Source organism: Oncorhynchus tshawytscha, linkage group LG13 (genome assembly GCF_018296145.1).
Source record: "Oncorhynchus tshawytscha isolate Ot180627B linkage group LG13, Otsh_v2.0, whole genome shotgun sequence".
In the NCBI taxonomy this organism is placed as follows: domain Eukaryota; kingdom Metazoa; phylum Chordata; class Actinopteri; order Salmoniformes; family Salmonidae; genus Oncorhynchus; species Oncorhynchus tshawytscha.
Window position 1 is genome coordinate 4,476,053 of NC_056441.1, and position 26,885 is coordinate 4,502,937.

Consider the following 26,885-nt stretch of genomic DNA (forward strand, 5'->3'; position numbering starts at 1 on the left):
TAGACTATGGGTACAGTACAACAGTAGACTATGGGTACAGTACAACAGTAGACTATGGGTACAGTACAACAGTAGACTATGGGTACAGTATAACAGTAGACTATGGGTACAGTACAACAGAGCACCGGACAGTACATATAGCATTGGGCAGAGCACCGGACAGTACATATAGCATTGGGCAGAGTACAGGATAGTACATATAGCATTGGGCAGAGCACCGGACAGTACATATAGCATTGGGCAGAGTACAGGACAGTACATATAGCATTGTAGTACATATAGCATTGGGCAGAGTACAGGATAGTACATATAGCATTGGGCAGTACAGGATAGTACATATAGCATTGGGCAGAGCACCGGACAGTACATATAGCATTGGGCAGAGTACAGGACAGTACATATAGCATTGGGCAGAGCACCGGACAGTACATATAGCATTGGGCAGAGTACAGGATAGTACATATAGCATTGGGCAGAGTACAGGACAGTACATATAGCATTGGGCAGAGTACAGGACAGTACATATAGCATAGGGCAGAGTACAGGATAGTACATATAGCATTGGGCAGAGCACCGGACAGTACATATAGCATTGGGCAGTGACTAATATAACATTGAGAATAATGGCTAATATTTCCCTGTATTTGTGCCAACAATGTTCCAGACAAGCAAGACATTTCAGTGAAAGTCACAGTCCAAACTGATATTTATCACCGAAGACAGAAACAAGGACCCAACCAGACTGGGTGGGACACAGGACAGTGAAGAACATAACAATCCAGAACGCTGCTATTTAATATTAATAGTACCCTGTACTTGACTTGGCCCCTCCTCTAATTTGGGGTCCGGAAAAGGACTCCGGTGAACCAGGCGCTCTCGTAGAGAACCGTGCTTGCCCTTTCAGTGAGCTAGAGAGAGAACGAGAGCGCTCAGACAGCGAGCTGCGGAGAAAAATAACGGACCAGCCACCGCGCTGGATATCTCTCCTCCTTACCGACGCGGGGGGGGGGAACCAAACCGAGGAATACTGGTGTTTTATTCAAACGAAGAAACGGGTCTAAAACCTCGCTGACCAGACAAGGTAAGACCTTTTGCGTTTTTAAAACAGACAGAGAGAAGAGCCCAAATGATCATATGGTTCTAATATGGTTAAGATGCTTTTGGGAAACCGGGCCCAGGTTCTTTCACAAAAAAAGGCTAGAGAGATGCTCCTTTTTGCGTGAACCGAAACGCGGGATTCTGGCTTCCAAATGTCATGTTTTCTCAGTCTAAGTAACGCAATGTCTTCGTATAGAACGGCTTTTGTTACCTGCAGTGGTTCTGGGTCGATGTATTTATTGTCTAAGTATTCGTGTTCAATGCAAGCCCTGCTCTGCACAGCAGCTTGGGCTCGGTCTCTCTGAAGCAGGCTTCGGGACTGGTGTCAATAGGGCTCACAGCTGTGTCAACTTGACAGCTAAGGACCAAGTTGCGCCAAGTCTAGCTGTGCAACGGGGACAAATGTGATCTTTCTTTGCCACATGACGAGAAATACACACATCAAATTAACTCGACAAGAGAAAGAGTAGGCCAATCAAAATCAAAGAAACCAAACGCTCATCCCGTTCTGAGGGGAAACTGGCCCTCGGTCAGTAAGTCTTGGGACGAATGCCGTTCCATTGGTGCGGAAATATTAAATGACTGTGAAAGCGACTGTGTCATGAAGAGGAATGGTCTTATAGTTTCACGTTTACACCGAAATCGCTAGGGCTAATTAATCACATGGGAGCAAGTGTATCAGAGGCGAGGGACACTGATGGGATGATTCTGCTTGAAAGACTACCCTGGTAGGCTCTCTCTGTCTCATCCTCCCGGGATAGAGCGCCAGCACCTTATACTTTGTAACCAACTGTTTTACTGCAGGTCGGCAGGCAGTTTCTATGACGGTTATCTCTCTCTCTATTTCTCTCTTTCTCTGTCTCTCTCTCTCTCTATTTCTCTCTTTCTCTGCCTCTCTCTCTCTCTCTCTCTCTCTCTCTCTCTCTCTGTCTCTCTCTCTCTTTCTTTTTCTCTCTCTCTCTCTGACTCTCTCTCTCTCTCTTTCTCTCTCTCTCTCTTTGTCTCTCTTTATCTCTCTCTCTCTCTCTGTGTGTGCTGTGTGAACATCTGTATGCTTCTCTCTCTCTCCCTTTGTTATGCACCACATCTGTGCATCCTTTCGTAAACCAAAAAGGAGACAAAATCCTCCAGTTTGTGTTGATTAATTAATTATGTTCTCGACACAAGTCAATTGGAGACAAAAGGTGTCCGTTGGATCGTCTAATGACGAGCACCAGTAGTAGTAACCACTAGTGTTTGATTTGCTGTAACCGTGTTTTTGTTTTGTTTGGTTGACAGATTTCCCCCCTTGATTCATTACTCATCTGCTCTGGGATGGAGGGGAGCATATGTCAGTGTCGTTTCAGACGAGGGAGCAAGATCATTGTTTTAATGAGCACGGCCCTTATAACTATTACAGCATGTTGTATGACTGTCATTCATATTCCATTCATCCACAGTTCAATGAAACATCGATAGGTTTAGACTACTACATGATACTCACATGTTCACTATACCCATCATGAGGTTGCTACAACCTAGCCTATGAATGACAGTTTACAATGTAGGTGCACACATGATGAGAGAATCAAATGTGAGTAATCAATACAGGTGACAATACAGCCTTGCACACTCCTGTCTGCATCTAGCTGATCTAGGGTATAATTATTAGTCCAACAGTTTCAAATGAGAGTTTCTATCAAACGAATTCAGGTATGTTTTAACCCCGTTCCGTGTGATTCCGTTAAAAAAAAACATTTTTTTTTTCTCAACAGAATCGGTGGAATGAATACACCGCTGATCACAAGCAAACACAGTTCACTTTCATAGCAGCCACGTACAAACAACATGGTCATTTAACTCGTTGTATAATTCCTTCTCCCATCTATGCGCTCTTCTACTTCTCTCACCTTTACTACGTGGTAGTAAAGCCGCTACTATCATGCAGTTCAGCAAGCAGTTTAACAGTTTCACCGTCGGGCCCCGGTGGCCATAAATTATTAAAACCAAAAGCTTAGCTAACATAGCATCCCTCTCTGTTGGATAGCCATAGCCAGCTAGCTAACATAGCATCCCTCTCTGTTGAATAGCCATAGCCAGCTAGCTAACATAGCATCCCTCTCTGTTGGATAGCCATAGCCAGCTAGCTAACATAGCATCCCTCTCTGTTGGATAGCCATAGCCAGCTAGCTAACATGGCATCCCTCTCTGTTTGTGCCATGGCATCCCTCTCTGTTTGCCAGCCAGCTAGCTAACATAGCATCCTCTCTGTTGGAGCTGCATTAGCTAACATGCTCCTCTCTGTTGGATAGCCAAGTGCCAGTGAAAAATCCCTCTCTGTTGGATAGCCACCAGCTGAAACATAGCATCCCTCTCTGTTTCTGCCTGGTGTTTGAGTAGCTCTCTAGCTGCATTAGCTAGCTAAGTGCCAGTGAAAAATACAGTGAAATCTCTCTCTCTCTCTCTCTCTCTCTCTTCTCCTTTCTCCTTAATTTTGAAAGATATTTTATTTCTCTCTCTTTCAGTCAACTATTCACCACATTTTATGCACTGCAGTGCTAGCTATCTGTAGCTTATGCTTTCAGTACTAGATTAGTTCTCTGATCTTTTGATTGGTTGGAAAACATGTCAGTTCATGCTGCAAGAGCTCTGATCGGTTGGAGGACGTCCTCCGGAAGTTGTCATAATTACTGTGCAAGTCTATGGAAGGGGTTGAGAACCATAAGTCTCCTAGGTTTTGTATTGAAGTCAATGTACCCAGAGGAGGATGGAAGCTAGCTGTCCTCCGGCTACACCATGGTGCTACCCTACAGAGTTCTGTTGAGGCTACTGAAGACCTTCATTGCAACACAGTGTGTTTTAATCAATTATTTGGTGACGTGAATATATTTTGAAGTTTTATCTGAAAAGGATAACTTTTTACTATTTTTATTTGAATGAAATTCACTGAGGAGGATGGTCCTCCCCTTCCTGTTCTGAGGAGCCTCCACTGGTGAATTGCTATTACCAACTCATGGATGATCACCAGCACAACACAGCGAGATACTTTTCATTTAAACCGTTCCATTTCAACAGTTGTTGGTTTGCAGCTAGGCTCCTTCATGAATATAAATAACATTTAGCTTCCTAGTTTCAATGCTTCCTTTTCTCCCTGGCTGTATGCCAAATGGTACACTACCCTATAGGGCTCTGGTCAACAGTAGGGCAGTAGTAGTAGTAGTATATTACTCCCTTGCAGCCATTTACACATACCTGACAATTACACACAATACACACAAATCTAAAGGAATGGAATTAAGAATATGTAAATATTTGGATGTCTGTGTGGCATAGAGTAAAATACAGTAGAATAGAATACAGTAGAGTAAAATACAGTAGAATAGAATACAGTAGAGTAAAATACAGTAGAATAGAATACAGCAGAGTAAAATACAGTAGAATAGAATACAGCAGAATAGAATACAGCAGAATAGAATACAGTAGAATAGAATACAGCAGAATAAAATACAGTAGAATAGAATACAGCAGAATAGAATACAGTAGAATATAATACAGTAGAATAGAATACAGCAGAATAAAATACAGTAGAATAGAATACAGCAGAATAAAATACAGTAGAATAGAATACAGCAGAATAAAATACAGTAGAATAGAATACAGCAGAATAAAATACAGTAGAATAGAATACAGCAGAATATAATACAGTAGAATAGAATACAGTAGAATAGAATACAGCAGAATAAAATACAGTAGAATAGAATACAGCAGAATAAAATACAGTAGAATAGAATACAGCAGAATAGAATACAGTTTTGAATATAATACAGTAGAATAGAATACAGCAGAATAAAATACAGTAGAATAGAATACAGCAGAATAAAATACTTAGAATAGAATACAGCAGAATAAAATACAGTAGAATAGAATACAGCAGACTAAAATACAGTAGAATATAATACAGCAGAATATAATACAGCAGAATAAAATACAGTAGAATAGAATACAGCAGAATAAAATACAGTAGAATATAATACAGTAGAATAGAATACAGTAGAATAGAATACAGTAGAATAGAATACAGTAGAATAGAATACAGCATATACATATGAAATGATTCATGCAAAATATGTAAACATTTTTGAAGTGACCAGTGATTTCAAGTCTATGTATACAGGGCAGCAGCCTCTCTGAGTAGTGATGGCTGTTTAACAGTCTGATAGCCTTGAGATAGAAGCTGTTTTTCAGTCTCTTGGTCCCAGCTTTGATGCACCTGTACTGACCTCGCCTTCTGGATGATAGCGGGGTGAACAGTCAGTGACTCAGGTGGTTGTTGTCCTTGATGATCTTTTTGTCCTTCCTGTGATATCGGGTGGTGTAGGTGTCATGGTTAGGGTTGAGGGAAAGGAGGCAACCTGGACACACACACCCACACAAACACACACACACGCACACATCAAATCTTCACTGATCAGGCTTCTTCTATAGGATGAAAGCGATAACAGGCAGACAGACAGACAGACAATTATATACATTTTGCGGCCGGGCGAAACAGCTAGCTGTTGCTTGCAGTTTGTTGCTTGCTGTTGCTTGCAACAGAGAGGGATGCCATGTTAGCTAGCTGGCTATGACTATCCAACAGAGAGGGATGCTATGTTAGCTAGCTGGCTAGCTATCTCAACAGGAAGGCAGCTGTCATGTTAGTTAGCTGGCTATGGCTCCAACAGAGAGGGCATGCCATGTTAGCTAGCTTGCTAGGCTATCCAACAGAGAAGGCAGCTCCCATGGAGATGAACATCCCACCTTATGTTACCTGAATGCATATGGTTCTCTTTGTATCGTGAAGGCAGCTCTTTGTATCGGGAAATGAGACTCAGAGTCATACAACATCTTGTGTTTCTCTTCTCTGACGATTAATTCACGGATAGCAGCTCCCCCCTCTTCGGCTAGGCAGCCCCATCTCTACTGTGAAGGCAGCTCCCACCCCTACGTGAAGGCAGCTCCCACACCTCTACGTGAAGGCAGCTCCCACCCCTACCGGAAGGCAGCTCCCACCTCTACGGGAAGGCAGCTCCCATCTCTATGTGAAGGCAGCTCCCATCTCTATGTGAAAGGCAGCTCCCACCTCTACGTGAAAGGCAGCTCCCATCTCTACGTGAAGGCAGATCCCACTCAGCACAGTCCAAGCTCTTCTCTGCACCCCAATGGTGGAACCAGCTTCCCCCTAAAGCTAGAACAGGGTCTGTTTCTTCCGAAAGCATCTGAACCCCCCCCTCCTCCCCACACACTCACCCAACCCTGACACTCAGCCTTCCTAACCTAACACTCACAGTCTTCCTGAACTAACGCTCACAGTTTTCCTGACCTAACACCCTCATGGAGGCAGCCTTCCTGACCCCACCCCTAACACTCACAGCCTTCCTGAACTAACGCTCCCATCTCTACGTGACCTTCCTGACCTAATGCTCACGCTGGACTGACCTAACGCTACATGGAGGCAGCGCCCACCTTCCTGACCCTAACGCTCCAGGCTTCCTGACCTAACACTCACAGCCTTCCTGAACTAAGGCAGCTCCCACCTTCCTGAACTCCCACGCTCCAGGCTTCCTGACCTAACACTCACAGCCTTCCTGAACTAACAGTCCAAGCTCTTCTCTGCACCCCAATGGTGGAATCAGCTTCCTGAACTAGAACAGGGTCTGTTTCTTCAGTCTTCCTGAACTAAACCCTGACACTCAGCCTTCCTGACCTAACGCTCCAGGCTTCCTGACCTAACGCTCCAGGCTTCCTGAACTAACGCTCCAGGCTTCCTGAACTAATGCTCCAGGCTTCCTGAACTAACGCTCACGACCTTCCTGAACTAACGCTCACAGTCTTCCTGAACTAACGCTCACGACCTTCCTGACCTAACGCTCCAGGCTTCCTGACCTAACGCTCCAGGCTTCCTGACCTAACGCTCACAGTCTTCCTGAACTAACGCTCCAGGCTTCCTGAACTAACGCTCCAGGCTTCCTGAACTAACGCTCCAGGCTTCCTGAACTAACGCTCCAGGCTTCCTGAACTAACGCTCACAGTCTTCCTGAACTAACGCTCACGCCTTCCTGACCTAACGCTCCAGGCTTCCTGAACTAACGCTCCAGGCTTCCTGAACTAACGCTCCAGGCTTCCTGAACTAACGCTCCAGGCTTCCTGAACTAACGCTCCAGGCTTCCTGAACTAACGCTCCAGGCTTCCTGAACTAACGCTCCAGGCTTCCTGAACTAACGCTCCAGGCTTCCTGAACTAACGCTCACGACCTTCCTGACCTAACACTCACAGCCTTCCTGACCTAATGCTCATGACCTTCCTGAACTGACGCTCACAGTCTTCCTGAACTAATGCTCACGACCTTCCTGAACTGACGCTCACAGTCTTCCTGAACTAATGCTCACGACCTTCCTGACCTAACGCTCACAGCCTTCCTGAACTAATGCTCACGACCTTCCTGACCTAATGCTCACGACCTTCCTGAACTAACGCTCACGACCTTCCTGACCTAACACTCACAGCCTTCCTGAACTAATGCTCACGACCTTCCTGACCTAACACTCACAGCCTTCCTGAACTAATGCTCACGACCTTCCTGACCTAACACTCACAGCCTTCCTGAACTAATGCTCACGACCTTCCTGACCTAACACTCACGACCTTCCTGAACTAATGCTCACGACCTTCCTGACCTAACACTCACAGCCTTCCTGACCTAACGCTCACGACCTTCCTGACCTAACGCTCCAGGCTTCCTGACCTAACGCTCCAGGCTTCCTGAACTAACGCCCCAGGCTTCCTGAACTAACGCTCCAGACCTTCCTGACCTAACGCTCACAGTCTTCCTGAACTAACGCTCCAGGCTTCCTGACCTAACGCCCCAGGCTTCCTGAACTAACGCTCCAGGCTTCCTGACCTAACGCTCAGGCTTCCTGAACTAACGCTCCAGGCTTCCTGAACTAACGCTCCAGGCTTCCTGACCTAACGCTCACGACCTTCCTGACCTAACGCTCCAGGCTTCCTGAACTAACGCTCACGACCTTCCTGACCTAACGCTCCAGGCTTCCTGAACTAACGCTCACGACCTTCCTGACCTAACGCTCCAGGCCTTCCTGAACTAACGCTCACGACCTTCCTGAACTAACGCTCCAGGCTTCCTGAACTAACGCTCCAGGCTTCCTGAACTAACGCTCCAGGCTTCCTGAACTAACGCTCACAGTCTTCCTGAACTAACGCTCACGACCTTCCTGACCTAATGCTCACGCTGGACTGTTTCTCCCCTTACTAACTCTGACTTTGCTCATAGCTACTTTATTGAGGGAAAATGTACTGAATATGACTGTGATGTGTGGTTGTCCCACCTAGCTATCTGTAGATGAATGCACTAACTGTAAATCTCTCTGGATGAGAGTGTCTGTTAAATGACTCAAATTACAATGTAAATAAAAAGGGAAACCTACTTAGATAATCTCTCCTTGTTTGTCTTTCAAGCATCCATGTGGGTTTGTGTCTTTGTGATTTCCAATTAGGAGGGGAATTGCAGCGTGCGGAGTGTCTCTTTAGAAACTAGTTCTATTTTAGTGCCTGGCTACGCAGACACTCGTTGACCTGCACAAGCAGTTTGGAGGAAATGATTAAATAAAATGTACATTTATTTTGCGAAGTTCGCGCACGACAGCTGCATCTGCCAGCCGAGAGCGGAGCAGAGGCGGCTGGCTGGGAGGCTGGTTTCTAATGGAGACGGGGAGGCTGGTTTCCAATGGAGACTGGAGGGCTGGTTTCCAATGGAGACTGGAGGGCTGGTTTCCAATGGAGACTGGGAGGCTTGTTTCCAATGGAGACTGGGAGGCTTGTTTCCAATGGAGACTAGCTCAATCAAACAAAGTAAAGTGTGGAAAGTAGGTTCACTAGTGAGGGGGCTGTGTGAGTGTTTTGACTCACTATTCCACGCTGTCAGTTCTCTGACTTTGAGGACAAATCTGATATGAATACAGAATCATCGTCTGTAAATAACAGTATAGTATAATGGTGTCTGTATACCAGTGTAGTATCATGGTGTCTGTATACCAGTGTAGTATAATGGTGTCTATATACCAGTGTAGTATCATGGTGTCTGTATACCAGTGTAGTATAATGGTGTCTATATACCAGTGTAGTATAATGGTGTCTATATACCAGTGTAGTATCATGGTGTCTGTATACCAGTGTAGTATCATGGTGTCTATATACCAGTGTAGTATCATCGTGTCTATATACCAGTGTAGTATCATGGTGTCTATAAATACCAGTGTAGTGTCATGGTGTCTATAAAGTATCATGGTATCATGGTGTCTGACTTGCGACATACGCCTAGTTTCCTGAAAGGGACACACATCTGATCTGAACTGAAAAGCGCATTCGCTCCTGAGGTGATTGGAAGACCGGTCGTGGGCTACCCAGGCCAATAGAATTGTACTCCTTTGCGCTTTAGGCTCTGCCTACAACGAAATCACAGAATGAATCTTGCAAAGTTAAATGAGTTTTGTTGCATTGAAAAGGGGTTGATATAATATTGATTCAATCACAGAAAAAAATCGTTGACGTAAATAGTGCAAACCAATGGGGCGATCTCAGTGAAATTCAATCTCTTGAGTCTCTGCGCCGCCTGGCATTTCTTCTGGGCAGCAGTCCTGTAGGAGGTGCACGGTCGTGCCCGCGCTCAGTTTAGAGGGAACATTGGTCCTAGAACCTTGTCTATTGCATCTCCATATCCCAGTTGGCTAAAACAGACAGTCTTTAAGGGAATTGGGTTGAGTGGGGACGTGCCACTTAATATTAGGAATGTATTCTTAATGTTTTGTAGTTAGTGTGTATCCTATTCTGTTTGCTAACAAGTAGCTAGACAGTGAGATGACTCGTTTTTTTCTCTCTTCCAAGACTGCTTGACGTTCGAGAGTCAGGTTGATTGTGGAATGAGTGACCGGATTAGCTCACATTTACTGCTGGGTTCATTATGGCGCCTCTGCACACCTCTTTGGAATCCTCTTAGTTGTTTTCATGGTCACATAAAGCGCGTGGTAATGGTACACGGTCGATGTATACAGGATTATGGTGCTTAGTGTGTACCGTTCCTTTACGCGTGGGATGAGAGATGTGTTGAAGAGACGGACAAGTCATTAGATATGCTTGATGTGGGTGGGATCTATTAACCTTTTAAAACAAAAAAAACAAGGACTATGGCATTGGATAGGAATACTCAATGTGTCAGTATAATTTTAATCATATTACTTATGGAAACCTGTAAGGTTATAGCCTCTACATCTAAATATTAATAATATATTATATTTATACAGCGCTTTTCATCTCTCTTTGAAGGCCCCTCCTTGCGTTGCTTTGGCTTGTTTTACATGGTGTGTAGTAACCTAACCATTCACCACTTATGTTGCCGTGGTAATTAGGTGCTTCCTAGGCAACGCACAGTATTGTTGTCACTAGAACATCCAGGCTTTAATTGTGCAGAATCCAGGCTACATCCCAAATGGCACCCTATTCCCTATGTAGGGCACTACTTTAGACCAGACGACCCCTATTCCGTATGCGCTGCACTACTGGCTACTTGGGCATCCAATGCTGAATCAGCTGACACAGCGCGAGGCACTTCTGAGAAGCGAGAGGAGAGTGAGAGATAATGCTGACAGCATGGGGTTCTACTTCAAAGGACGACATACCTTCACGCCCGTAGCTTGTTCACTACATTTTCTCAAGAAGCGAGCTATGGCAAACTTTCCCAAACATCTAAGTAGCACCCGACCTTTTCAGGGAGTACAAAGGTTGACAGGTTCTGTGAATAAACTATCTAGCTAGGATTAACCAGCTGCCAAAAGGATGGACATACCTAGCCTACTGCATCTCAATTACACTTTTAAAAATGCACCGCAAATTTGAAGAGTTGAGTTCGGGAAAAAAAAAACGACAATTAATTTACGTTGATTTGGGGGAAGGTGAGATTTTAATTCAAGTCAACTCATTTAAAATGCCATGACATTGTGACACGCAGAAATCTCCCGTTTAATTAGCAAAGAAGAGATTAGAGAAGAACAAAAGATAACTTGGTTACATAAAATAGTTATTAGTTATTATACTGTTAGCTTATTATATCATTACTGTAAGATTGGCTACTAATGTCAATTTTTTAGAGTTTTTGCTAGTTATACAGCACGAATGATCACTTCCAAGCTAATTTTATACACTTCTATATTGCCCTAGTCTACACGGTAAACTATGATTCCCAGAGTGCATTTCGGTTCCCAGAGTGCAATGCTCTTCCCAGGCCTGCTGCTGGCTGGCTAGTGATGTCACAGCAAAGCAAACTAAATATATTGCTGTTATGAATGCATTTCACGTTACTTTTGGGTTTTCAAAGCATAATAATGCTCACATGTGCAAAAAATATACGATCAATAATGACAAACTTCCATTGACAACTGATATGCAAAGCTACTGAGGATGGTAGCTGACTCTATAGCCTATGCGTATCTGTCATATCTTTAATCTGAGCCTAAAGGAAAGTATATGTCCTCAGGCCTGGAGGGAAACCAATGTCATTCTGCTACCCAAGAGTGTTAAAGTAGCTTTTGAGTGGTTCAGACAGCAGTCCTATCAGCTTGCTGCCAGCTCTTAGGTAACTGTTGGGGAAAATGTGTTTTCTCTGTAAACTGACTTTCAGCCATGCTTATAGAGAAGGTCACTCAACACGTACTGCACTGTCACAAATGACTGATGATTGGTTGAAAGAAATTGATATTAAGAAGATTGTGGCAGCTGTACTGTTAGATTTCAGTGCCGCCTTTGATATTATTGACCATAACCTGTTGTTGAGAAAACGTACAGTACCAGTCTAAAGTTTGAACACACCTACTCATTCAAGGGTTTTACTATTTTCTACATTGTAGAATAATAGTGAAGACATCAACACTATGAAATAACACATATGGAATCATGTAGTAACCAAAAAGTGTTTGTAAGATCCTGGGTGTCGTGAGGGTGAAATCAGGCGCAGGAAAGCAGAGAGTTCAATAAAGTGCTCCTTTAATGCACACACGGTGAACTATATACCACCCCACTTTTGGGTGCTCAAACAAAATGCCCCAGACACAGGGAATGCAAACAGTCTAGCACTAAATGCACAAACACGTACGTCTGTAGCAAACACCAGGGTTGCAATAATCAATCCCGCACAAAGAACCAGGCGGGCCGGCTGACTAATAAGCCCAACTAATACAACCAACTCAAAACAGGTGTACTCAATAAACACATAAGGAGGGGGAGAAAAGAATCAGTGGCAGCTAGTAGGCCGGCGACGTCGACCTCCGAGCGCCACCCGAACGGGAAGGGGAGCCACCTTCGGTCGGAGTCGTGACAGTGTTAAACAAATCAAAATATATTTTAGATTCTTCAAAGTAGCCACCCTTTGCCTTGATGACAGCCTTACAGATGCATGGCATTCTCTCAACCAGCTACATGAGGTTGTCACCTGGAATGCATTTCAATTAACAGGTGTGCCTGGTTAAAAGTTAATTTGTGGAATTTAATTCCTTCTTAATGTGTTTGTGACAAGGCCGGGGTGGTATACAGAAGATAGCCCTATTTGGTAAAAGACCAAGTTCATATTATGGCAAGAACACCTCAAATAAGCAAAGAGAAACGACATCATTACTTTAAGACATGGAGGTCAGCCAATCCAGTCAAAACACCTGTTAATTGAAATTCCAGGTGACTACCTCATGAAGCTGGTTGAGAGAATGATAGTGTGTGCAAAGCTGTCATCAAGGCAAAGGGTGGCTACTTTGAAGAATCTCAAATATAAAATATATTTAGATTTGTTTAATACTTTTTGTCTTTACTACATGATACCGTATGTTTTTTAAAATATATTTTTGATGTCTTCTATTATTCTACAATGTAGAAAATAGTAAACATAAAGAAAAACCCTGGAATGAGAAGGCGTGTCCAAACTTTTGACTGGTACTGTAAGCGTTATGGCTTTTCAACTTTTTCCAGATTGTGGATTCAGAGATATATATCTAATAGAACTGAGGGTGTTCTTTAATGGAAGCTTCTGTAATATCAAACATGTAAAGTGTGGTGTACCGCAGGGCAGCTCTCTAGGCCCTCTACTCTTTTTTATTTTTAACAATGACCTGCCACTGGCATTAAATAAATAAAATAAATGTGTATTTGTCACATGCGCCGAATACAACAGGTGATTGAAAATGTCTGTGAAATGAGTGAAATTATAAGCCCTTTACCAAAAATGCTTTAAGAACTTAAGAATAAAAATGTGATAAGTAAAAAATAGATAAGTACAAAAAATAGAAAATAAGAGTAACAAATAATTAAACAGCAGCCGTAAAATAACAATAGCGAGGCTATATACAGGGGGTACCTGTACCCAGACCATGCATACATAATAAACAGAGAGTAGCAGCAGCGTAAAAGAGGGGTCTGGGTAGCCATTTGATTAGATGTTCAGGAGTCTTATGGCTTGGGGGTCGAAGCTGTTTAGAAGCCTCTTGGACCTCTACTTGGCTCTCCGGTACCGGTTGCCGTGCGGTAGCAGAGAGAACAGTCTATGATTGGGTGGCTGGAGTCTTTGACAATGTTTAGGGCCTTCCTCTGACACCGTCTGGTATAGAGGTCCTGGATGGCGGGAAGGTTAGCCCCAGTGATATACTGGGCCGTACGCACTACCCTCTGTAGTGCCTTGCGGTCGGAGGCCGAGCAGTTGCATGTGTGTCCATGTATGCTGATGATTCAATAATATAATGCATGAGCAACCACAGCTAATGAAGTCACTGAAACCCTTAACGAAGAGTTGTAGTCTGTTTTGGAATGGGTGGCCAGTAATAAACTGGTCCTGAACATCTCTAAAACCAAGAGATTGTATTTGGTACACATCATTCCCTAAGTTCTAGACCTCCGGTGAATCTGGTAATTAATGATGTGGCTGTTGAACAAGTTGAGGAAACTAAATTACTTGGCGTTACCTTAGATTGTAAACTGTCATGGCCAAAGCATATAGATTCAATGGTTGTAAAGATGGGGAGGTCTTTCAGTAGTATAGAGATGGGGAGAGGTCTGTCCTTTAAAGAGATGCTCTGCTTTTTTGACACCACACTCCATAAAGCAAGTCCTACAGGTTCTAGTTTTATCTTATCTTGAGTGCCGCAAGGAAAGACCTAGACCTCTACAGCTGGTCTGGAACAGAGCGGCAGGTCTTGCTCTTCATTGTAATCAGAGGGCTGATATTAATACTATGCATGCCCAGTCTCTATTGGCTCAGAGTGGAGGAGAGACTGACTGCATCACTTCTTGTTTTTATAAGATAATAAACTTTAATATGTTGGAAATGTCATTGTTTGTCAACACATCTCTGACACACACACTTACCCCACCAGACATGCCACCAGGGGTCTTTTCACAGTCCCCAGGTCCAGAACTAATTCAAGGAATCATACAGTATTATACAGAGTCATGAGTGCCTGGACCTCCCTTCTGTCTCATATAACACAGGTGAACAGCTGGTAACCTGGTTTCACAACTAATAAAGCAACACCTCACGGCACAACGCCTACTGGTTGTGTGTATGTACTGACATGTGACCTACTGGTTGTGTTTATGTACTGACATGTGACCTACTGGTTGTGTTTATGTACTGACATGTGACCTACTGGTTGTGTTTATGTACTGACATGTGACCTACTGGTTGTGTGTACTGACATGTGACCTACTGGTTGTATGTACTGACATGTGACCTACTGGTTGTATGTACTGACATGTGACCTACTGGTTGTATGTACTGACATGTGACCTACTGGTTGTATGTACTGACATGTGACCTACTGGTTGTGTGTACTGACATGTGACCTACTGGTTGTATGTACTGACATGTGCCCTACTGGTTGTATGTACTGACATGTGACCTACTGGGTGTATGTACTGACATGTGACCTACTGGTTGTATGTACTGACATGTGACCTACTGGTTGTGTGTACTGACATGTGACCTACTGGTTGTGTGTACTGACATGTGACCCTACTGGTTGTGTGTACTGAAATGTGACCTACTGGTTGTGTTTATGTACTGACGTGTGACCTACTGGTTGTGTTTATGTTCTGACATGTGACCTACTGGTTGTGTTTATGTACGGACCTTTGACCTACTGGTTGTATGTACTGACATGTGACCTACTGGTTGTATGTACTGACATGTGACCTACTGGTTGTGTTTACTGACATTTGACCTACTGGTTGTATGTACTGACATGTGACCTACTGGTTGTATGTACTGACATGTGACCTACTGAAAAGCTGTGCAGCATAGCATCTGAAAAGAGGTGGGCAACAGATGCCTCAGAGAGACATTGATACAACCCCAGTGAACCCCCCACAAGCGAAACACTCAACAGTTTAAGGTCTACAACCAAATGAAAAAGGGAAGTGCAGTGGAGGACCCACTTGCCTGGAGAAACACACACAACCAGTCTGGAGGGATAAACACACACAACCAGTCTGGAGGGAGTAACACACACCAGCCTGGAGGGAGAAACACACAACCAGCCTGGAGGGAGAAACACACAACCAGTCTGGAGGGAGAAACACACACAACCAGTCTGGAGGGAGAAACACACACAACCAGTCTGGAGGGAGAAACACACACAACCAGTCTGGAGGGAGAAACACACAACCAGTCTGGAGGGAGAAACACACACAACCAGTCTGGAGGGAGAAACACACAACCAGTCTGGAGGGAGAAACACACACAACCAGTCTGGAGGGGAGAAACACACACAACCAGTCTGGAGGGATAAACACACACAACCAGTCTGGAGGGATAAACACACACAACCAGTCTGGAGGGAGAAACACACACAACCAGTCTGGAGGGTCTGGAGGGAAACACACACAGCCTGGAGGGAAACACACAAGGGAGAAACACCAGCCTGGAGGGATAAACACACACAACCAACCTGGAGGGAGAGAAACACACAACCAGCCTGGAGGGAGAAACACACAACCAGCCTGGAGGGATAAACACACACAGCCTGGAGGGAGAAACACACACAACCAGTCTGGAGGGAGAAACACACACAACTAGTCTGGAGGGAGAAACACACAACCAGCCTGGAGGGAGAAACACACAACCAGCCTGGAGGGAGAAACACACAACCAGCCTGGAGGGAGAAACACACACAACCAGTCTGGAGGGAGAAACACACAACCAGTCTGGAGGGAGAAACACACAACCAGCCTGGAGGGAGAAACACACACAACCAGTCTGGAGGCCTGGAGGGAACACACACAACCAGCCTGGAGGGAGTAACACACAACCAGTCTGGATGGAGAAACACACACAACCAGTCTGGAGGGAGAAACACACACAACCAGCCTGGAGGGAGAAACACACACAACCAGTCTGGAGGGAGAAACACACACAACCAACCTGGAGGGAGAAACACACAACCAACCTGCCCCTCCTTGCACATTTTGAAAAGCGATATCTGTCCATCCCAGCTTCCAGCTGCTTCTCAGAACTGGTTTTCAGTTCATCTGGCATCATCTGTAGTCCTTGGCGCATTAGGCTGACAGAGCAGCATGTAGATACTTGTTTTCATGGCCAATAACTTAAAACAGGCAAAGGAACTGTCTAAAATATAGACCATTCTCACAAGTCACTGTGAACAGGACATATAATATATTTATCTTATTCAATATGGTTTAGTTTTAGTTAAAAAAATAAAAAACATTGGTTATTCTGTGACTTTGGCTAATACACTTTCGTTGATTGTTTTATTGTTTTTTCTGTGGTATCGTTTTGGTATTGAGTATTTTGATACTGAACCTGGTATCGGTATTGAAGTCAACATTAGCGCCTAATACCATCTAGTAGGCTTGTGGCTTGCTAGGGTGACGTGGAGGGTGATGGTGGAAGGCTTAAACCACACCCTCTGTTTCAAACCTTAACCAATGGGAATTCATGCTAAAACTTAACCATCAAAATGTTACGTTTATCCTCCTTGACAGACGTTGAACCGTGAGACCGTGAGATCTCCTCTACAGGGTAGAACATGTTTAGCATCCTGTCTCCGTCCCTGTCTTCCTCCATGTCTTCCTCCGTGTCTTCCTCCATGTCTTCCTCCATGTCTTCCTCCCTGTCTTCCTCCATGTCTTCCTCCATGTCTTCCTCCATGTCTTCCTCCATGTCTTCCTCCCTGTCTTCCTCCATGTCTTCCTCCATGTCTTCCTCCATGTCTTCCTCCATGTCTTCCTCCCTGTCTTCCTCCATGTCTTCCTCCATGTCTTCCTCCATGTCTTCCTCCATGTCTTCCTCCATGTCTTCCTCCATGTCTTCCTCCATGTCTTCCTCCATGTCTTCCTCCATGTCTTCCTCCCTGTCTTCCTCCATGTCTTCCTCCATGTCTTCCTCCCTGTCTTCCTCCATGTCTTCCTCCATGTCTTCCTCCATGTCTTCCTCCATGTCTTCCTCCATGTCTTCCTCCATGTCTTCCTCCATGTCTTCCTCCATGTCTTCCTCCATGTCTTCCTCCCTGTCTTCCTCCATGTCTTCCTCCATGTCTTCCTCCATGTCTTCCTCCATGTCTTCCTCCATGTCTTCCTCCATGTCTTCCTCCATGTCTTCCTTCTTCCTCCATGTCTTCCTCCATGTCTTCCTCCCTGTCTTCTTCCTCCATGTCTTCCTCCATGTCTTCCTCCATGTCTTCCTCCATGTCTTCCTCCATGTCTTCCTCCATGTCTTCCTCCATGTCTTCCTCCATGTCTTCCTCCATGTCTTCCTCCATGTCTTCCTCCATGTCTTCCTCCATGTCTTCCTCCATGTCTTCCTCCATGTCTTCCTCCATGTCTTCCTCCATGTCTTCCTCCATGTCTTCCTCCATGTCTTCCTCCATGTCTTCCTCCATGTCTTCCTCCATGTCTTCCTCCATGTCTTCCTCCCTGTCTTCCTCCATGTCTTCCTCCATGTCTTCCTCCATGTCTTCCTCCATGTCTTCCTCCATGTCTTCATAACACAAAGGTGAGTATTCATTGGGCTTTTAATTTGAAATTACATATATACGTTTTTATAAATTCTACAACCGCAAAATGTATATGTAACCTGAGCATGATTCCGTGGGCCGTATTGAATCAGGTCGGTGTCACGATCTGACCTTTATTTCCTTTGTTTTGTATTTATTTAGTATGGTCAGGGGCGTGAGTTGGGGTGGGCAGTCTATGTTTGTTTTTCTATGATTTAGGGATTTGTATGTTTCGCCCTAGTATGGTTCTCAATCAGAGGCAGGTGTCATTAGTTGTCTCTGATTGAGAATCATACTTAGGTAGTCTGGGTTTCACTGTTTGTTTGTGGGTGTTTGTTCCCGTGTCTGTGTTTTTCACCACACGGTACTGTTTTGGGTTTCGTTCGTTCCACGTTTATTGTTTTTGTATTTCAGTCGTAGTCATGTGTAGCACGCACACACACGCATGCACGCACGCACACACACATCACTGTGTTGAAGATGATGTAACACAACGAAAGATCTCGTACAGGAAACAAGCATACACACAGTGGTGCCATACACACACAGATTCATCTGTGTTCCTAGTGTCTGTGTGTGTGTGTCTGTGTGTTTGTGCTGCTCAGTCAGTATTTCCAGTGTACCGTACTGTTCGCTGGTACGCTTGGGAATGACATCGTCCCCTTCTACCCTAGCAACCCCAAGCCTCAGACCCATCTCCGAGAGAGAGAGAGACAGAGAGAGGCTCTATAACAAAGAATAAAGAGCAAAAACATATACATGATCAAATACAGATCTTAGAATCAACTATTAAAGACTACCAGAACCCACTGGATTCTCCAATTACATTGAAAGAGTTACAGGACAAAATAAAAACCCTCCAACCCAAAAAGGCCTGTGGTGTTGATGGTATCCTCAATGAAATGATCAAATATACAGACAACAAATTCCAATTGGCTATACTAAAACTCTTTAACATCATACTTAGCTCTGGCATCTTCCCCAATATTTGGAACCAAGGACTGATCACCCCAATCCACAAAAGTGGAGACAAATTTGACCCCAATAACTACCGTGGAATATGTGTCAACAGTAACCTTGGGAAAATCCTCTGCATTATTATTAACAGCAGACTCGTACATTTCCTCAATGAAAACAATGTACTGAGCAAATGTCAAATTGGCTTTTTACCAAATTACTGTACAACAGACCATGTATTCACCCTGCACACCCTAATTGACAACCAAACAAACCAAAACAAAGGCAAAGTCTTCTCATGCTTTGTTGATTTCAAAAAAGCCTTCGACTCAATCTGGCATGAGGGTCTGCTATACAAACTGATGGAAAGTGGTGTTGGGGGTAAAACATACGACATTATAAAATCCATGTACACAAACAACAAGTGTGCGGTTAAAATTGGCAAAAAACACACACATTTCTTCACACAGGGTCGTGTGGTTAGACAGGGATGCAGCTTAAGCCCCACCCTCTTCAACATATATATCAACGAATTGGCGCGGGCACTAGAAACGTCTGCAGCACCCGGCCTCCCCCTGCTAGAATCCGAAGTCAAATGTCTGCTGTTTGCTGATGATCTGGTGCTTCTGTCACCAAACAAGGAGGGCCTACATCAGCACCTAGATCTTATGCACAGATTCTGTCAGACCTGGGCCCTGACAGTAAATCTCAGTAAGACCAAAATAATGGTGTTCCAAAAAAGGTCCAGTCACCAGGACCACAAATACAAATTCCATCTAGACACTGTTGCCCTAGAGCACACAAAAACTATACATACCTTGGCCTAAACATCAGCACCACAGGTAACTTCCACAAAGCTGTGAACGATCTGAGAGACAAGGCAAGAAGGGCATTCTATGCCATCAAAAGAAACATAAATTTCAACATACCAATTAGGATTTGGCTAAAAATACTTGAATCAGTCATAGAGCCCATTGCCCTTTATGGTTGTGAGGTCTGGGGTCCGCTCACCAACCAAGACTTCACAAAATGGGACAAACACCAAATTGAGACTCTGCACGCAGAATTCTGCAAAAATATCCTCCGTGTACAACGTAGAACACCAAATAATGCATGCAGAGCAGAATTAGGCCGATACCCACTAATTATCAAAATCCAGAAAAGAGCTGTTAAATTCTACAACCACCTAAAAGGAAGCGATTCACAAACCTTCCATAACAAAGCCATCACCTACAGAGAGATGAACCTGGAGAAGAGTCCCCTAAGCAAGCTGGTCCTGGGGCTCTGTTCACAAACACAAACACACACTACAGACCCCCAGGACAGCAGCACAATTAGACCCAAACAAATCATGAGAAAACAAAAAGATAACTACTTAACACATTGGAAAGAATTAACAAAAAAACAGAGCAAACTAGAATGCTATTTGGCCCTAGACAGAGAGTACACAGCGGCAGAATACCTGACCACTGTGACTGACCCAAAATTAAGGAAAGCCTTGACTATGTACAGACTCAGTGAGCATAGCCTTGCTATTGAGAAAGGCCGCCGTAGGCAGACATGGCTCTCAAGAGAAGACAGGCTATGTGCTCACTGCCCACAAAATGAGGTGGAAACTGAGCTGCACTTCCTAACCTCCTGCCCAATGTATGACCATATTAGAGAGACATATTTCCCTCAGATTACACAGATCCACAAAGAATTCGAAAACAAATCCAATTTTGATAATCTCCCATATCTACTGGGTATCACAGCAGCAAGATTTGTGACCTGTTGCCACGAGAAAAGGGCAACCAGTGAAGAACAAACACCATTGTAAATACAACCCATATTTATGCTTATTTATTTTATCTTGTGTCCTTTAACCATTTGTACATTGTTAAAACACTGTATATATATATAATATGATATTTTTAATGTCTTTACTGTTTTGAAACTTCTGTATGTGTAATTTTACTGTTAATTTTTGTTGTTTTTCACTTTATATATTCACTTTGTATGTTGTCTACCTCACTTGCTTTGGCAATGTTAACACATGTTTCCCATGCCAATAAAGCCCTTGAATTGAAATTGAATTGAATTGAGAGAGAGAGAGACAGAGACAGAGACAGAGACAGAAAGAGAGAGGAAGAGAGAGAGAGATACAGAGAGAGAGGAAGAGAGAGACAGAGAGAGAGAGAGAGAGAGACAGAGAGAGACAGACAGAGACAGAGACAGAGACAGAGACAGACAGAGAGAGAGCGAGAGAGAGAGAGAGAGAGAGAGAGAGACAGAGAGAGAGAGAGAGAGGGAGAGAGAGATCAGTCCCGTACTCTTATCTCTCTCCTCCAGTCCTCTACTCTTCTCCTATCTTCTCTATCCTTCTGTCTCTTCCTCCCTTTCTTCTCCCACCTCTTTCCTCTCTCCTCCATTTGTCCTCCATCCACCCCACTTCTTCCCTCTCCTCTCTACTAAGCAGACCATGTAACAAATGCTTCTTGCTAGGTCGCTGTAACTCTTAGATCTACAGTAAACAGATAATGACACACACACACACATACACACAAACACACACACAAACACACACACACACAAACACACACGACACACACACACACACACACACACACACACACACACACACACACACCACACTACACACAAACACACACACACACACACACACACACACACACACACACACACACGACACACAAACACAAACACACCACACGACACACACACACACACACACACACACACACACGTACACCCTCCCTGGGTCTATTGAATATTGCATTAATACTGTAGGCATTGTTTGAGGGTGTCACTGGTGACATTCTTACGCCAGCCAGCTACCATGTTTGAAATATTGATATGGAAAGATACTTTCTCCTCTCCCAACCTCTCCATTCTGTTACCCAGCATGTTACAAAGTCATGAAGTCATGAGGAACTCTTTTCTTCCTTTGAGTCTTCATTGTAGGTTAAAAGAAAAATAATATAGTTTAATAATAATAATAATATAGAGTTTTTCTGAACAAAAGAACATAAGAACGTTAATTCCCGATAAGCTTGGGACTAAACGAGAGATTGCAGGTATTTGTATTGGTGAACTACACTTACATGTATCACTTAGGGGTCCAGTGTGTTCAGGAAGACATGCTGCATAATGACATCATCTACCTCCACGTGACAGTGACCCTGGGGGCTGTATCCTATATGGATGTTCAACAGTAGTACCCTGTAAAGATCACAGATCTCTATGCTCCTCTGGCTGTCCAATCCTGGCATGCTAGGCAGCGCTCAAGCTAGCTGATTGGTTTCCGGCTACCCCAGTGGAATTAGTCAATGATGACTGCCAATGGGCCGCCACCTTTAGTAAGGTCACGAAAGACCACCATGGGGGAGGCTGGCGAGTTTAGTTAATTAGGATCCGCATTAACTACTGAATATGTAGCAGCTACTCTTTCTGGGGTCCATTAACATGTAGCAGCTACTCTTCCTGGGGTCCATTAACTACTGAATATGTAGCAGCTACTCTTCCTGTGGTCCATTAACTACTGAATATGTAGCAGCTACTCTTCCTGTGGTCCATTAACTACTGAATATGTAGCAGCTACTCTTCCTGGGGTCCATTAACTACTGAACATGTAGCAGCTACTCTACCTGGGGTCCATTAACATGTAGCAGCTACTCTACCTGGGGTCCATTAACATGTAGCAGCTACTCTTCCTGGGGTCCATTAACTACTGAACTTGTAGCAGCTACTCTTCCTGGGGTCCATTAACTACTGAACATGTAGCAGCTACTCTTCCTGGGGTCCATTAACTACTGAACATGTAGCAGCTACTCTTCCTGGGGTCCATTAACTACTGAACATGTAGCAGCTACTCTTCCTGGGGTCCATTAACTACTGAATATGTAGCAGCTACTCTTCCTGGGGTCCATTAACATGTAGCAGCTACTCTTCCTGGGGTCCATTAACATGTAGCAGCTACTCTTCCTGGGGTCCATTAACTACTGAACATGTAGCAGCTACTCTTCCTGGGGTCCATTAACTACTGAATATGTAGCAGCTACTCTTCCTGGGGTCCATTAACTACTGAACATGTAGCAGCTACTCTTCCTGGGGTCCATTAACTACTGAACATGTAGCAGCTACTCTTCCTGGGGTCCATTAACTACTGAACATGTAGCAGCTACTCTTCCTGGGGTCCATTAACTACTGAACATGTAGCAGCTACTCTTCCTGGGGTCCATTAACTACTGAATATGTAGCAGCTACTCTTCCTGGGGTCCATTAACATGTAGCAGCTACTCTTCCTGGGGTCCATTAACATGTAGCAGCTACTCTTCCTGGGGTCCATTAACTACTGAACATGTAGCAGCTACTCTTCCTGGGGTCCATTAACTACTGAACATGTAGCAGCTACTCTTCCTGGGGTCCATTAACTACTGAACATGTAGCAGCTACTCTTCCTGGGGTCCATTAACTACTGAACATGTAGCAGCTACTCTTCCTGGGGTCCATTAACTACTGAATATGTAGCAGCTACTCTTCCTGGGGTCCATTAACATGTAGCAGCTACTCTTCCTGGGGTCCATTAACATGTAGCAGCTACTCTTCCTGGGGTCCATTAACTACTGAACATGTAGCAGCTACTCTTCCTGGGGTCCATTAACATGGAGCAGCTACTCTTCCTGGGGTCCATTAACTACTGAATATGTAGCAGCTACTCTTCCTGGGGTCCATTAACTACTGAACATGTAGCAGCTACTCTTCCTGGGGTCCATTAACTACTGAACATGTAGCAGCTACTCTTCCTGGGGTCCATTAACTACTGAATATATAGCAGCTACTCTTCCTGGGGTCCATTAACATGTAGCAGCTACTCTTCCTGGGGTCCATTAACTACTGAATATGTAGCAGCTACTCTACCTGGGGTCCATTAACTACTGAATATGTAGCAGCTACTCTTCCTGTGGTCCATTAACTACTGAATATGTAGCAGCTACTCTTCCTGTGGTCCATTAACTACTGAATATGTAGCAGCTACTCTTCCTGGGGTCCATTAACATGTAGCAGCTACTCTTCCTGGGGTCCATTAACTACTGAACATGTAGCAGCTACTCTTCCTGGGGTCCATTAACTACTGAATATGTAGCAGCTACTCTTCCTGGGGTCCATTAACTACTGACCATGTAGCAGCTACTCTTCCTGGGGTCCATTAACTACTGACCATGTAGCAGCTACTCTTCCTGGGGTCCATTAACATGTAGCAGCTACTCTTCCTGGGGTTCACATTAAACATGTAGCAGCTACTCTACCTGGGGTCCATTAACTACTGACCATGTAGCAGCTATTCTTCCTGGGGTCCATTAACTACTGAACATGTAGCAGCTACTCTTCCTGGGGTCCATTAACATGTAGCAGCTACTCTTCCTGGGGTCCATTAACTACTTAACATGTAGCAGCTACTCTTCCTGGGGTCCATTAACATGTAGCAGCTCTCTTCCTGGGGTCCATTAACATGTAGCAGCTACTCTTCCTGGGGTCCATTAACATGTAGCAGCTACTCTTCCTGGGGTCCATTAACATGTCCTGCCATTAACATGTAGCAGCTACTTCCTGGGGTCCATTAACATGTAGCAGCTACTCTTCCTGGGGTCCATTAACATGCAGCTACTCTTCCTGGGGTCCATTAACATGTAGCAGCTACTCTTCCTGGGGTCCATTAACATGTAGCAGCTACTCTTCCTGGGGTCCATGGGGTTCACAAAACATGTAGCAGCTACTCTTCCTGGGGTCCATTAACATGTAGCAGCTACTCTTCCTGGGGTCCATTAACATGTAGCAGCTACTCTTCCTGGGGTAGCAGCTACTCTTCCTGGGGTCCATTAACATGTAGCAGCTACTCTTCCTGGGGTCCATTAACATGTAGCAGCTACTCTTCCTGGGGTCCATTAACATGTAGCAGCTACTCTTCCTGGGGTCCAGCTAGCTTCCTGGGGTCCATTAAAACATGCACATAACATGTAGCAGCTTCCTTCCTGGGGTCCATGGGGTCCATTAACATGTAGCAGCTACTCTTCCTGGGGTCCATTAACATGTAGCAGCTACTCTTCCTGGGGTCCATTAACATGTAGCAGCTACTCTTCCTGGGGTTCACATTAAACATGTAGCAGCTACTCTTCCTGGGGTCCATTAACATGTAGCAGCTACTCTTCCTGGGGGGGTCCATTAAACAACATGTAGCAGCTACTCTTCCTGGGGTCCATTAACATGTAGCATTAAACATGTAGCAGCTACTCTTCCTGGGGTCCATTAACATGTAGCAGTAGCAGCTACTCTTCCTGGGGTCCATTAACATGTAGCAGCTGGGGTCCATTAACATGTAGCAGCTACTCTTCCTGGGGTCCATTAACATCACATTAAATTATGTAGCAGCTACTCTTCCTGGGGTCCATTAAACATGTAGCAGCTACTCTTCCTGGGGTCCATTAAACATTAAGCTACATTAAACATGTAGCAGCTACTCTTCCTGGGGTTCATGTAGCAGCTTAAAACATGTAGCAGCTACTCTTCCTGGGGTTCACATTAAACATGTAGCAGCTACTCTTCCTGGGGTTCACATTAAACATGTAGCAGCTACTCTTCCTGGGGTCCATTAACATGTAGCAGCTACTCTTCCTGGGGTCCATTAACATGTAGCAGCTACTCTTCCTGGGGTCCATTAACATGTAGCAGCTACTCTTCCTGGGGTCCATTAACATGTAGCAGCTACTCTTCCTGGGGTCCATTAACATGTAGCAGCTACTCTTCCTGGGGTCCATTAACATGTAGCAGCTACTCTTCCTGGGGTCCTGGGGTCCATTAAACATGTAGCAGCTACTCTTCCTGGGGTCCATTAACATGTAGCAGCTACTCTTCCTGGGGTCCATTAACATGTAGCAGCTACTCTTCCTGGGGTCCATTAACATGTAAGCTACTCTTCCTGGGGTCCATTAACATGTAGCAGCTACTCTTCCTGGGGTTCCATTAAACATGTAGCAGCTACTCTTCCTGGGGTCCATTAACATGTAGCAGCTACTCTTCCTGGGGTCCATTAACATGTAGCAGCTACTCTTCCTGGGGTCCATTAACATGTAGCAGCTACTCTTCCTGGGGTCCATTAACATGTAGCAGCTACTCTTCCTGGGGTTCACATTAAACATGTAGCATGCTACTCTTGGGGTTCCATTAAACATGTAGCAGCTACTCTTCCTGGGGTCCATTAAACATGTAGCAGCTACTCTTCCTGGGGTCCATTAACACATTAAAACATGTAGCAGCTACTCTTCCTGGGGTCCATTAACATGTAGCAGCTACTCTTCCTGGGGTCCATTAACATGTAGCAGCTACTCTTCCTGGGGTCCATTAACCTGGGGTCCATTAAACATGTAGCAGCTACTCTTCCTGGGGTCCATTAACATGTAGCAGCTACTCTTCCTGGGGTCCATTAACATGTAGCAGCTGGGGTCCATTAACATGTAGCAGCTACTCTTCCTGGGGTCCATTAACATGTAGCATTAAACATGTAGCAGCTACTCTTCCTCCATGTAGCAGCTACTCTTCCTGGGGTCCATTAACATGTAGCAGCTTAACATGTAGCAGCTACTCTTCCTGGGGTCCATTAACATGTCTGACTCTTCCTGGGGTTCCATTAACATGTAGCAGCTACTCTTCCTGGGGTCCATTAACATGTAGCAGCTACTCTTCCTGGGGGTCCATTAA

General features: G+C 44.5%; 1 protein-coding gene across 1 annotated transcript in view; it reads left to right on the plus strand.

Moving 5' to 3' along the window:
• Positions 1-921: 921 nt before the first annotated feature.
• LOC112239631 (disks large-associated protein 3-like) overlaps positions 922-26,885 on the plus strand; it is a 313,170-nt gene continuing 287,206 nt past the window's right edge. Inside the window, exon 1 of the mRNA XM_042295067.1 lies at positions 922-1,081. The gene's annotated coding sequence lies outside the window, so the exon portion shown is untranslated. The remainder of the gene's footprint in view (positions 1,082-26,885) is intronic.